General features: G+C 39.3%; 1 protein-coding gene across 9 annotated transcripts in view; it reads left to right on the forward strand.

The window, feature by feature from the left end:
- RBM47 (RNA binding motif protein 47) overlaps positions 1-14,637 on the forward strand; it is a 111,968-nt gene that overhangs the window by 81,852 nt on the left and 15,479 nt on the right. For 2 of the 9 annotated variants that reach the window (XM_024106714.3, XM_065596961.1), the window contains exon 1: positions 1,033-1,167. The exons of 6 other annotated variants lie outside the window; for them this stretch is intronic. The gene's annotated coding sequence lies outside the window, so the exon portion shown is untranslated. Of the gene's footprint in view, positions 1-1,032; positions 1,168-10,254; positions 10,360-14,637 lie in introns of those variants that run through there. One more of the 9 variants, XM_065596959.1, reaches the window with a different exon arrangement.

The raw sequence follows: 14,637 nt of genomic DNA on the forward strand, positions 1-14,637 counted from the left end.
ATTACCTGTTGAACTGAGAAATCCAACATCCAAAGAGTAAGGAGGAGTACGTGTGGCACCTTAGAGACTAATTTATTTGGGCATAAGCTTTCGTGGGCTAAAACCCACTTCATCAGATACATGCAGTGGAAAATACAGTAGGAAGATATATATACACAGAGGTGCCACAAGTACTCCTTGTTCTTTTTGCTGATACAGACTAACATGGCTACCACTCTGAAACCTGCCATCCAAAGCGTGTTTCAGTTTGGTTTCTTCTCTTAACTGCTTAAAAAGGTGTGTTGTTTACTTTGCCTAAGTGCTTCTGGGGCCTAGTGTTCCGTTGTTATGTACAAACCATTTTTACTGTCATGAATCATGTTTTACCACCCCTTTGCTTTTCCTTCTATACTAAGTTTCAGTTTTTGGTTGTTGTTTTTTTCCCCTTTCCAAGCAAACACATTCTGAGTTCCGTGTTTGCAAGCTGATAGTACACACCAGGTATTCAGCTGTTGTTATTCTTTCATTCTTGGGGCCTCTGAGATCAGTAAAAGTACCTTTCAGTGTTTGAACTACAGTTGCTTTTTAGTACAACCAAAGGTAAGCTAACTAAAAGTAGCCTAAAATAATGTTGCTAAACAGGCATAAAGAAAAAGGCTTTACTGAAAACATCACATTGTCAACTAAAATTTGTGCTCTCCTTATCTTATCTGTTTTGATTAACACAAGCTATTTGCACAACGCCTTGTGCTAGGAAGTTGTTTGTACATGATTCACTCCCTTTTTGCAAGTTTCAAAGTTTGAATGAAATCTTTCTGTTTAAATTCCTCCTCCCTGTGAAAATGTCAAAGCGTCTCTCTTCTATTCTTCCCTTAAGGTTCAAACAAGCCCTCCAAAAAATCCATTAGTTACAGATGGGTTTCTATTAATTTTCAAACTGCTGTTGGGAGCTTTCTTTCTAGATCTTTTAACATCGCTTTCCTTTCTGTCCCACCCACTCAGACTCATTTCAGGTGCCCTTAGCAAATGACTTCCAAGGAATTTAAATGGCCAAAGCTCATTGACCAATAAAGAGATGCATGTACTGTATAACAGAGTTACACAGTTCTTGTGATTAGGAGAAAGGTTGCTCAAGCAAAAGGTGCTAATACTATTAACCTGTCGCACTTAGATTTCAGGATTGGAGAGGTAAGGGAAACTTTTTTTATGTAGGCTTTTTGGTTTGTTTTATGTTTGCAAAGTAATTGAGAATAAAAGTATGCAATTCAAAGGGTATTGAAAAATTGTATGAGGAAGAAGCAATTACTTCTAATCTTGAGCTACAACCTGAACAAATGAATGCAAAAAAGGATAACAAAACAAATTTTGGAGCTGTTAAAACTAAAAGATTAATATGCGTAAACAATTTAAATATATTTATGCTTAATTAAATATTGTTTGTGTAAAAAAAAAAATCAGGTTTCAAGGAGTTACTTACTTGCCATTATTTTAAATTAATCAAGTGAAAGGCATTCATTTACCACCTGTTTGCATTTTATTTTGATGGGCCTGGTTCTGCTACCCTTACTCGTGTTCTGTAGTACTGCATTCCTATCTTATTCAAGGAATTGAAATCAGAATCTAGCTCTAAAAGTGCACTAGCAGCTTTAGTCAGATGTCTTTAGGTTTCTAGATTGATGGTGGCTAGGAAATATGAGTAAACAGAATTATATATCATTATTATTAATATAATGAATCTACAGTAGTCCCTCTGCATACGGAAGTGTTTGGTATTATGTTAAGAGAATGGAATTCTAACACTGTCATTCATATTCTGTTTATGAAATGTGGATGTTTAATGCCTGCATATTGTACAAGGTCTAGGAAGAATGATGTTAACAAAAATCCTTTTTGTAAGGTGAACAAGTTATCTTCATATGTTGTTTGTACTTTGGGGTTAATATTAACAGAGAAGCAGGGGTGGGGGGAGTGGTTGAACTCAAGTATGGGAGAAAAATCAGTTTGATCAAGTACGTTTAAAGAAAGGAGAATTGACTTTATTACTAAAATCCAGTCCTGTTCCCATTTAAATCAATGGCAAGACTCCTATTAATTTAAGTGAGAAGAGGATCAGACCTGTTACTTTCTATCTAATGGAGTGTTATTTTAAGTTAAACATGATAGAAGATGTGCTCTGAAATGCATACTTGGGACCCAGTCCTTCACTCTTTGCACACTCAAATCTCCCCCTGAAGTCAACAGGGTGCACAAGGAATGTAGGTGGGGGAGAAGGGGAAACCCCAGCAAAGCTATAGTCCTTTGCAGTGCTTCATGCTGAGTTAGGCCTTGTCTTGATCAGCAAAAAGGGTGCATTTTTCAATCTTGTTGTTATCTCAATCAATCATTAAAAGCCTTCTGCACTTGTTAAGACACGGGGTAATGACTGTATGCTAGCTGGCTGTGATGTAGCCAAGGTCCCACCTAGTGTTTAAAGCTTTAACAGAGCCTTTCAGTCACGTTAAGCTAGCTCGATTGAGCTAACACAGTTGAAAAACATATTCTTCAGAATGTCTATAGAAAGCAGAGTGACTGTTATAATGCAGTTGATTTAAATTATTTTTCCATGGGTTTCTTATATGGTTTCGCACTTTATAACAGAGATTAGATAAAGTGTTGGATACAAATGTAGAACATTAGCAAAAGGTGGAGTAGTTTTGCTAATCTTCTAACACGGTCATTTTCAATTCTATATTGCAGTCTAGAAGCAATCTTGTTAAATGAATTGCTTTGAATCATTTTTTCCCCTTCTTCAGCTATTCATAACAAAAATAAGGAACAATGAAAGGTGAATTTCAAATGACATCTGCCTCTCATTCCATTTTTTACTTAGGCCCAAGAAATGTTACTTTCAAAATCAATCATGTTTTTTACCAAATTGTACTGACTTAAATTGTCTTGAATTGGTCAAAAATAGTGTCTGTGCCTCCTTAGACAGTTCCTGCCTGGTTAAACATTTTTCTAATTCATAATATTAACCCTGGACAGAGGTAACGATTACTGGCAATCTCATCCTACTACTAGTAAACTGAGTTTCTCAATTTCAATCAGAGGTTCAAAGGTTTGTACAAACTTCACAGATCAGGGGTCAGGCACAAATTGCTGTACTTTGCAGCTCAGTTCTGCCGATATGACAGAATTTCACAGCTATGATGATTGCTTTTTTCCTCCTCTTCTGCACACAGGCAATATCAGGCAGTTAAAAGCATGATATGTACAAGTCAGCCATTGGTACCTGAGTTTAATGAGTAACTAGCTGGTGCCTTAGGTTTCCCTGGTGCAAGGTGCATATTATAAAAGGGGTCAAATGTCAGTGCACAAAGAAAAAAAAAATGCTGCATTTAGTCACCGACTAAACCAAATACTTTGAGTTTAATGTATTTTAACAATAAATGTTCCCATCCTCATAACAGAGGATATTTTATGCTGAATATTCATTCATTTGACCTGGGGGAAATACGTTGGACTATATTCACCTTTCACTTACACCATTGCAATGCCATTACCATCAAAGTTGCAGGATTAGCCCCAACATTGTTACAATTTTCACGTGGTAATATGAAACTCTGAGAAAGATCAAAACTAAATCAGACAAGAAACATGTAGCTGACGATTAGAGTGAATTTAAAACAATTAATCCATGCTTTTATCTGTTCAAAATTAATTAAGCAAATAGGTTTTGTATTAAGAGTCAGTAGATGCTGTTTAATTCAGGGACCTCCCTCGCAACTAGCTGAAAAGTCAGATCACAAACACTAAAAAGATGAAATTATAGTATATAGATCTCTTTCATACACTCTCAACCCTGCTTTGATCACTCTGAGGTGTGTAACATTATAGGATGATAATTAGAAAATATTAACAGTGGCCTAAATTCTACTCAGAGTTACATTCACACACCGCTCCCACTGATCTCAGTAGAAGTTACACAGCCATATTCTATGGCAGAACTTAGGTCAGTGTGTTCATACATGAGAAAAGGCAAGGAGTGGACTGGATGACCTTTTGGTTCTTTCCATCCTAAGCTTTCTTTTTCTTATTGTCTATGTACTGATTTTAAAAAAGACACAAAAATAGAATAATCCTTTAAATTGCAAATGAAGAACCTTGCCAATCCTGTCATTTGTTATCAAGATCCAATGGGTACATAGTCCAAAGTAAAACACTCCCTCTTTTCCTAGAAAGAAGTGTTTTTCTTTAGCAGAGTATTTGTAAAGAAAGCACTCTTATCTGTGTTAGAATTCTGGTTTTGTAATTTTCATGGTAAACATACTCTGTAAAAACATTTCTCATTAAAACCTGGACATCTATCATCACAAATATTTGCGGCATATTGAATTTATTACATTGCACTTGATTCATTTTCATTACTAATGACATTGGTAAGACTATTCATGCATATAAAATAGGTCCAAATACTACGATAAAAACCCCAAATTCTTGTATTAGCATTATTGCTATTATTGTTATAGGTGTGCGTTACAAAATAAAGATGGGGTGAAATCCAGGCCTCATTGAAATCATTGGGAGTTTTTCCATTCACTTCAATGGGATCAGGATTTCACCTGTGACACGAGCTCAGAGTAGCTGGCAATCTAGGGGCCCCAGTCCTGCAAAATTTTTGCTACTGAGCATGCTGATCACTGTCACCCATTAGTAAGCGATATATCAGGTAGTATTTTACAAGAACAGGTTCTAAACAGCATATGACCTAACATCATGCAGACAACAAGTGGACAACAAGGAAGGAGGGAAGTTTTCACAGTACAAGGTGACTTGATTTTTGTATGGGAAGCATAATGTTAGTTCCCCTTTTATTTAATCGATTTGTCTTAGGCTTGTGTAGCATTAGATGGATTTCAGAGGTATAACTAAGGGCATAATTTGGCCTGCAGAAACTTTATACCCTTAGTTATGGTGATGATGACTGAGGTGAAAGAATTCAGCTTAACCTTTAGATCATGGGTTGAATTTGCAGGGGTGTCAATTAGAAAAAAAAAATATTTTACTTCATAAACTGAACACATTTGATATTGAAATCCCTAAATAGGGAACCCTGTGATTCCATTTGAACAGGCACTTTACAGAACAAAATTGCATTCATTTTAAGTCCAAAGTCATGGCCAGAAACTCCACTATCCCTTTACCCTGTCTACACATAGCACTGAATTTCTAATCTGAACAATGCAGCCCTAGGTATCATTACTATAAGGATCAAGAAGTACAAGACGACATTTAGAATAGGGTTACCATATCCAGCAAATAAAGAGGACCCTCCATGGGCCCTGGCCCCACCCATTTCCCCACCCTAGCCCCGCCCCAACTCCGCCCCCTCCTCCCTCCCACTCCCAGCCACGAGGAAAGGGCTGCCCGAGCGCTACCGGCTTCACAGTTTGTCGGGCAGCCCCCAGACCCTGCGCCCCCAGCCAGCGCTTCCCCAGCGCAGCTGGAGCCCGGGAGGGGAAGCGCCCAGCCAGGGGCGCAGGGTCTGGAGGCTGCCCGGCAAACCGTGAAGCCGGTAGCGCTTGGGCTTCGGGCAGCCCCCTTGCCTCTAGACCCTGCGCCCCCAGCCGGGCACTTCCCCTCCCGGGCTCCGGCAGCGCAGGGTCCGGAGGCATGGGGGCTGCCCGAAGCCGGTAGCGCTCGGGCAGCCTGGCTCTTAAACAGAGCCGAAGAGTCGGGGAGGAGCAGAGCCGCCATTTTCCCAGACATGTTCAGCTTTTTGGCAATTCCCCCCGGACGGGGGTTTGAGTGCCGAAAAGCCGGACATGTCCGGGAAAAAGAGGACGTATGGTAACCCTAATTTAGAAGAATTTTGTTGTTACTCATATAGTCAATGAATTGTTGACACTAAAGAGCTTTTACTGTGGTATAGCATTTTGGGTAGCAAGTTTGGGGTTAAGAAAGGGGACAAAACTAAAGGACAAAGGGAAGACCTTTAGGTTGGGATTGTCAAGAGCACTCATCATTGGCCTAACAGTGCTCCCACTGAAGCTATTGAGAATTTTACCATTGACTTCAGTGGGAGCAGAGTTAGGCTAACGCGGAGCACTTTTGAAAATCCCATCCCTAATTTAAATTTCTTTACTTTTCTCAATGTTAAAAAACAAACAACAAAAAACCTTGTTACCTACCGCCTAGTACCAAAAATGAAATTGAAAACACTGAGTGAATTTTTTCTAGTGTGCTTAAAGGACTCAATAATTTGTTCTCCTCCTAATAATCCTGTGGAGCTTCGCCCTAGTCCATATGTTGTTAGCAACAATCACCTCACATATGCCCACAACATATGCAGTAAGCAATAAATACTGTAATTTCTAGAAAAAGTGCTTTGTGTCTGTAATGTAACTCCCACATGTAAAAATAGCTATGCATTTGGGGATATTCTTTGTCCACGAATGTCAGGGCCTGGTGAAAAATCTGGCCTTGTGGGCCCAGGCCTGAAGTCCTTTCTCAAGACTCACTCAGGACAATCTCCTAAATACACATAAGTACCTATACTGGCACACGACTCCTTTTCAATAAATATACTAAAGTCTGCGGGAGTTTTGAGTGAGTAGAGAAGACAGATTTGGGCTTATGGGGCTGATCCAAAGCCCACTGAAATGAATGGAAAGACTCCAGTTGACATCAGTGAGCATTGGATCAGGCCCTGTATGAATAATTGACTCCTTGTTGAAAGTACCATGTTACTATGATCTAATACATCTTTACAGACTCTCTGCATACAGTTTGCTTATTTTATTTTATATGTTATCTAAACAGTCTATAGATGTAGCAGGACAGCACTTTTTTTGTTCACAGTTGTTAATGTTTCTGTAGTCTTAACAGACAACACCATATATGTAAGAAAGTGTGGAATACAACATTAATGTTAACAAAGTGAGAATATTGTGATAATTAGTAGTGGCAGGAAATCTAGGTGGCCTGCTTCTCTTTACATTTTGATTTTTACAAATATCTTGCCCAAAACAGTAACTTTCCATTTGTAATATTAACATTACTAATTGCTCAGAATAAGTTTAAAAATCACAAGAATAAGGTCTGATACTGCTTCCATTGAAATCAATGGCAAAACTTCAGTTGATGTTAATCGAATTTTGGTTAATAGACCTATATGTATGGACCTGTAATTAGCAGAGGTGGGAATTCCAGAACCCATAATTTGAACTTTATAGTTTAGAGAATCCCTATGGCCCTGTAAAAACGTATATGGCTGAAGGAGAACAAAAGAGGACCAGAGAGAGAGAGAGATTAATTCTCTCTTCTCTGGGCTTTCCTACCCTAGGTAGCTACTAGTATTATAGCACATCATAAGAGTAGATATGTATATGTCAATCAAATATTGAAAAGAAGTTGAAATATATTATCTATAAACAAATGACATTTAAAATGAGTTTCTTTGGCATGGAAGCTTATTGTATGAATCTCTGAAATGCTAACGTGATGATACCCTTTAAAAACTAAGAAAAAAAATATCTTTGGTGGGGTTATATGTTTTCCCCTTTCCTAAAACAAAAAGTGTCAACAGACAAAACAAATAATAAATATAAAAAACTAAAACATGGCCTATATATCTATATGACCTTTCCTGATGTTAACCAAGAAGACTGAGCTACACTAGGCAGGCCTTAATTCCACTTCTTTAGTGATTGATGTTGGCCTTGGCTACTGTAACATCTTCCTCTCTACACTTCTCACTCCTCCAGTCTATCTAAAAAGGTGCAGCTGAAATCATCTTCCTTTGATTTAACTCTGATCACATCAGCCATTAATATCCCTTAATTGGCTCCTTCTGTCTTTTTGCACAAGTTGTAACTCTAGCCTCACCTTCGAGGTTCTGTATAGTTCTACCCAATCTGTGTCTCAGCTCCTGTTTTGTCCTAAACATATTGTTCCACCCAGTCCTCTCTCTCTCTTTCTTTTTCCCTCTCTCAACTTTGTGACGTTTTTCATGTCTATTTGGAACAGCTTCCTCTTTCCCATCTGCCAAGAGTTCGCCCTCTCCTCCAAATCCTCTTAAAATGAATTCCCTTTGCTAGTCTCCCAAAGCTGACCTTCTCTCCTACACTGGGCTCCCACACTTTACTGCTTTGCAGTGTATCTGTCTAAATTAGACTCAAGAGTGGAGAGGCATCATCATATACAGCTGTATACATGTATACCTCTGCCACCCTAAACATTGTCATAAAAAGGAGCTGTATATATTTCCTTTCTGATCCAACACCCATCAAAATCAATGGGATTCTCTCCATTAATTTTAACAGGACAGAGCTCTATGGCCCTAATACAGCAAAGCACATGCTTTATATTCACTTTATATTTTGTGTGTGGTTTTTTAAAAAAGAGGATTGGCAAAAGAGACTGGCTGAAACCAGTTACTCCCTTTTTGCAGTAACACAGGGTACGAACTTCAGCCTTCAGCTGAAGTAACTTTTAGAGTTTGGCATTTCACTGTGTGGCTGCAAGTGTGGATAGAGACTTTGATTCAGCTCCCCTCAAAGGCAGCGGGAATCTTTCTTTGACTTCGGTGAGAACTGGATATGGCCCTTAAAATAAAAATTTGGCATCATGACCTATACGAAGTAACCTTATCTGTGTGGCCTTGCTGACTCTCAGCTGATTCCTCTGCCAACACGCTCCTACTAACCCACCTGTGATGAATACACTGTCTACACTACAAATACAACTAAATCAGGTAGCCTGGTTACAACAGGTTGTTCCCTAATCTGTTACACACACAAGGCCTGATCCTGTATTCTCTTGCAGTAGAAAGTACTGTACCATGTAGTAAGTGTTTACAAGATTGGGCTACAGCATGGTTCAGACCACCATGTTGTAACCAGGCTCCCTGCTATGGTTGTACCTAAATATACCCGGGGCTACAACTAAGTTTGGAGCCAGAAGTCTCAGCCTTCTGCAGCCATGTACAGCTTAGCAGATGAAAGAAAAATATTTATTAAATCAAATCTAAAGTGAATGCCTGTAGTATACCTAAGTGACTGTCAAAGCAGGTCACATGACAATCTTGCCAAGAAAGGGAACATAAATTATAACAAATCAAAGACCATTTTAAATGTTATATTTGAAACAATTCTAGAGCCAATACACTATTTTTTATTAAAGTTTTTAACTTCATTTTTATTTCCTCAGAAGGGATCTTCAAACAGGTATAGTGTTTTCAATATTCAAAAGTATTGCCATTGCATTGAAAAAAACTCAGACTAATGCTGGTGTTTCTAAAACTGGACTCTGATATAATTTATAACATTTTAAATATTTTAAATCAGGCATTGCAAGTAATTTAACTTTAGTGCTTTTTTAAAAACAACAAGGATGTTTTAAAAGACTATTTGACTTTCTCTTCAACTGTAATGGTGCTTTGTAGCTGCAAGTGAACTTCAGAGGCAGGGTTACTGTATACAAGGAATTTTAACTAAATTAAAGGGTCACACCTAAAACTGAAACTAATATTTTACTGTGTCAACATTACGCAGGACCTTTTGTTAAGATGCCCTCTATGGACGCTTTGTTTATAGCGTGACTTTACTATAATACCTGATGAAATCAGCTAGCAAGGTTGTATAGTGCAAAATTGAGACTTTTCTAACAGCAAATCTGACTGACATGTTTTCACTAATGAATGTTACATGATCTTTTTATGCAGTCTATCATAGGAAATGTATTTTAGACTTTTATATTAAAGTCACTCAGTAATCATAAATGACCTTCTGAAAACCAGACTGACTAATAGGATTTGTCCTAGAGCTTAAAATAACTCACTGGTGGGGATATTTTAAGAAAACCTCATCAGATAATCAGGTAATTTTATTTTTAAATTTCCTATTTTAGCAGGCCCCAAAAAACAACCAGAGTTGCACTATATAGGTTTGATCCCAAATTAAATTATCCTGTGCTGCTGATGTTTAACAGAAGCTCTGCAGACTCCTGGGCTCCATGGACGTGGAACCTACCCCAATTCTGAAGGGGAGATAAAGTGCAGATTGGCTGGGTTATAATCCAAGATGCAATGCTGCAAACCCAAATCTACAGTGAATGCTCCTCCTCTTTAATACAGAGTCCTCCTGCGCTGGCCAAGACCACCCCATCACATTCTCTTCCCTAGTACAGAATTTCTTCTCCAAATAGCTTCCCACCAATACTTATTTCCCAAGAACTTCTCCCATCCATCTTCCCAGTGCATAAAGATAACTTTGTCCTCTTACTCCCCTACAAGAACAAGAAGACACCATAGTCAACTTCTTGTCACCTAGCGCCTCTGCCTTAAGTGCTGATCCTGGGTGGATCAGCGTCTCCTGGAGTTGCTGGCACAGTCCTCGTCAGGTGAGGCCCATCTGTCTCAGTGCTCAGCTTTTATAGGAGCCCAGTCACCTCTCTGCTTCTTTTTAAAGTGCTCCTGTAGAATCTGCATGAGCTTCTTCCTGCCAACTTGCTTCGGAATTCTTGGCCACAGAGCTGGGCTATGTGGGGGACTTCCCTGGTGGGCTGACCCATTTGTTGACTAGCTAAGCTTGCTGTGGAGTCAGTATCTATAGTCAATGGGCACTTGCATGGCTCACCAGCATCTCTGTCTAGCTTAGTTTCTGTAAGGCGCCTGTCACCGTGCTATATAATCACTGAAGTCTGTGGATGTCTCCTGCAGCACTGTGTCTTCTTTCACTCAGTTTCCCAAACATGTTTTGCAGTTATTTGTTTTCAGGTATTTTCCAATCACTTCACTTCACTTCTGGTGCCATTCGCTGACCTTGATACACACTTACATGATACCACTAACTAACCCTACTGTAGATCAAATCTCAGAACACAGGTACAGGGTTGAATGCACACATAAATAAGATTCCTTAATAAAACATGTGAGCCAGATAGAATGTACATTTGCAGTTCAACAGCATCTCTCTAACATCCACATTATGTTTCCACATTCTGTTATACTATAGCTGAAGGGCTAATTTCAGTAGTGATGTAAATGGTTGTGTAACCCCACAAGGCACTTAGTACCATTGTGGATGTGGGCCTAAGTCTCAATTTTAGGAGCCACTGTAACCCACAAAACTTCTCCTTGGCTGCCTGTACCGAAATATACTCGGCACCTACATATTTGCAGTAAAAAGCTCCCTGGGCTGCTATGTTTCTGTCTTTGGGCATGCACACTGCTGCCTCACTCTAGGTGTCGGGATGCCGATCTCCCACCTAAGCCCCAGAGTAATCCACCCGGGGGGGAAGATAGGCATTCCTTTGCATAACTCACCCATGGCACCTGATCTGGTAAGCAGCCTCTGAGCATGCCTACCAGATCAGGTCCCATTCAAAATCTGCTCAGAGGAGGAGGCAGCAGGAGCCTCCCATGCATCTTAGGAAAGTGCCCTAACTAATGTGGGAATATTCGGATGTGGGGATCCCTCAAGTTCTCCTGCTGAAGCTGTTTGCATTTTGGGTAACCAATTAAAGCGTGGTTGGAGCAGGGGGACTGGACCCAAGGTCTCTCACCTGCCAGATTGGTACTCTAATCACCAGGGTAGAGAATCTCTCTCATTCTGTATATGTGGCCCAATGACTTTTTAAGCCCATGAGGTGCAGAGGGTTTGAACAGGGATCTCTTCTCCCCCTCAGGCAGAGAGTGGAATTGAACTTAGGTCTCCCACATCCCATGTGAGTGTTCTAACCACGTGGCTAAAAGTTATAAGGTGGGCTCCTCCTCCAGTCAGTTTGTGTGGAATGAAACACATGCCTAGTTCATTATCACAAAAAACAATTTAGGCAGCTAAGCCACCTGAATGCAGGAGAGGGTTCCTTCCTGCAGCCCTGACGTAGGCACCTATCTCCATGAGGGGGGTAGGGGTTAGGACACACCTCCTCTTGTTGGCATCTCCCATTGGCTAACTTATGTGGCTTCCTGTTTAGCATGCTGGCTTTTGTGGATTGCATTCATAGAACATTTTTTAGGGTCAGAGGGTGTAAGTGACAAAGCCTAAGTTGCAGGAAAATATCTGTAGCATTGAGTTTTTCAGGTTTAAGTCTATTTGCTAAACTAATACTTTTTATCTCAATTTTTTTTTAAAGAAGCTGCTGAAAAGCATTAGAATGGATAATTAAAATCTGACAGCACTTCGTCAGCGGGAGATGCTCTCCTGGCACTGAAATTACCATCCCTCATTGGGGGTGGTTTTATTTTGTTGCTAGGAGAAAGCTCTCCTGGCAACAAAGAGCAGCTACACTGCACACCTTACAACAGCGCCGTTGTAAGGTGCGCACTGTAGACATAGCCTTCATCTTTAGACATTCAGAATCCACAGTAATGGCTGAGGTACAAATGTCTATACAGATTAGATAGATAATCAACCAGAGGGGTTGCTGATGAGCAAAAGAAAACTATCATGTATCCCAAGGGCCAAGTATTCTGTCTCTCCTGAACCCCTGGTTCCTGCTCACCTGGGCAGTGAGAGGCCAGGATAGGGGATTTAAACTGAGATTCCTGCATACCCCTGAGGAGCTCAACCAGCAGCCCTTAAAGGTAGCCCAAACTGGGTTTGGTTTTTGGAACATAAATTGTTAAACTTTTAATTGAAAAGAGGATGAGGGGAAAGGCATAAAAGGAATATAGAGTCACACTGTATATCATAAATACCATATATGTGCAGATATTAAACAAATGATTTTCAAAGATGGCCTTGAGGTTAAGGCACTGCAGTAAGACTCTTGAGATCTGGCTTCAGCACCTGACTCTGCTACAGACTTCTTGTGTGGCCTTGGGCAAGTTATACAATATTTTCATGAGTCAGTTCCCCATCTTCCACAATGGAATAAATACTTCCCTACCACACAGGAATGCTGTGAGGAGAAAGTCATTCATTAATATTTGTGAGGTGCTTATATACTATGGTGATGGGAGTAATATAAGTAGGTAGATATATGGATGGATATTATTCCTTAAATATATTCCAATTTTTAATCAATGCTTTGTATTGTTTTTTAAAATTCCTGAGTATTTCAGAGATTGCGCATGCACTACAACTGTAACTATAGCAACCACAATTTTAATCCATTCCCAAATAATTAATCACATAACACTTGTTAACTCCTACAGTCTCATTTTCACAACAGTTTAGATTAGGAATAGTCTTTTCTTCATATGATCCTGTGTCATTGTGAAGCTGGTGCAACCTCCTCTTTGGATATACTAGATGAGGAATTGTGCTCTTATGTATCATAAGACCATGTGCTTCAAAGTGTAAATATATATTTTCTGGTTTTCCCCATATTAGTCATTCCTAATGGAAATAAGGAAATCATCTGACTCAATCCAGCCTACTAAATGTGTACAATATTAGCTCTCACACTGCAGAGATACAGTTTTCATGGTAACAGATTTAAGTTTCAATTGACAGTTTATTATATACTAACAATGTACACATGGTTCTGTACATTTCAGAAAAACATTTTAAAATTAATATTGTGCATGAGATTGGTTGCTATAAAGTCTTGCCCATTCACCTTTGAAAAAAATCAATCTAACGTACGAAAAGGCAGTAACAATGAAAACGAGTACAAAGGGGTAGCCGTGTTAGTCTGGATCTGTAAAAAGCACCAGAGAGTCCTGTGGCACCTTTAAGACTAACAGATGTATTGGAGCATAAGCTTTCATGGGTGAATGCCCACTTCGTCGGACGCATAAAAACGAGAATGCCCTGAAAACATGTACTGTGTGTTTTTTCTGGCCAAGAGAAATTTTACCTGAACTTTGTGAAGATTTCTGTTGTGTCATGCAGCAGGCAAAGCTAAAATGTGTGTTTAACTAAGTGAGTAAAATAGATTTTGTGGGCCAAACTGAGGTCTCTAAACAGTTCTGGTCTCTGCACTCTGTGGTACTGCAGTAACAACTGGGCACCCACAAGGACCCATGTTCCAGTACTGGTGGCTAGCTATGGATGAGAAAGAATACATGGAAATGGAAAAAGCAGAGTGGGGAAAGAACTTGGAGGAAAACAGCGGGAGAACATGGGGAAACAAAGGGGGAGATAGATTGCTGAAAGAAGTGGAATGGAACAGACAGGAAGAGAATCTGAAAAAGTACTCAGGATAGAGAAAAGAGACATGAAAAAATAAAGGGAACAGAGACAGAAAAAGTCAGAACACTGAGGCTTGGTATACACTTAAAGCTTTTACTGGCATTGCTATGTCAATCGGGAGTGTGAAAAAAACTATACTCTTGACCAACATAGCTATGCCAACAAAACTCCAGTATAGAAGCAGCTATGCCATCAGCAAATCAGATCAAAACATTGTGTTTTGATACATTGAGAAGTTTTATTTTCATTTTTATATTAATTTTTATAACATAAATTTTGAAACAATTGTTTTGAAACAAAAATATCAAAATGATCCCTTCCTATATTGTCAAAATGGAATGCTCCAATCTTATTGAAATTTTTTTTAAAAATTTTCTAAATGAAATTTCATCAAAATTGACACACTCCCAAAGAATGCATCAATTTTGATGAAACAGCATTTTCCAACAGGAAACTATTCCATAAGAAAATTTTCACCCACTCTAACTCGAACCACTATGTGCACATGTTGATATATTACACTCCCCATATCCAT

Source organism: Chrysemys picta, chromosome 5 (assembly GCF_011386835.1).
Source record: "Chrysemys picta bellii isolate R12L10 chromosome 5, ASM1138683v2, whole genome shotgun sequence".
Taxonomy (NCBI): Eukaryota; Metazoa; Chordata; order Testudines; family Emydidae; genus Chrysemys; species Chrysemys picta.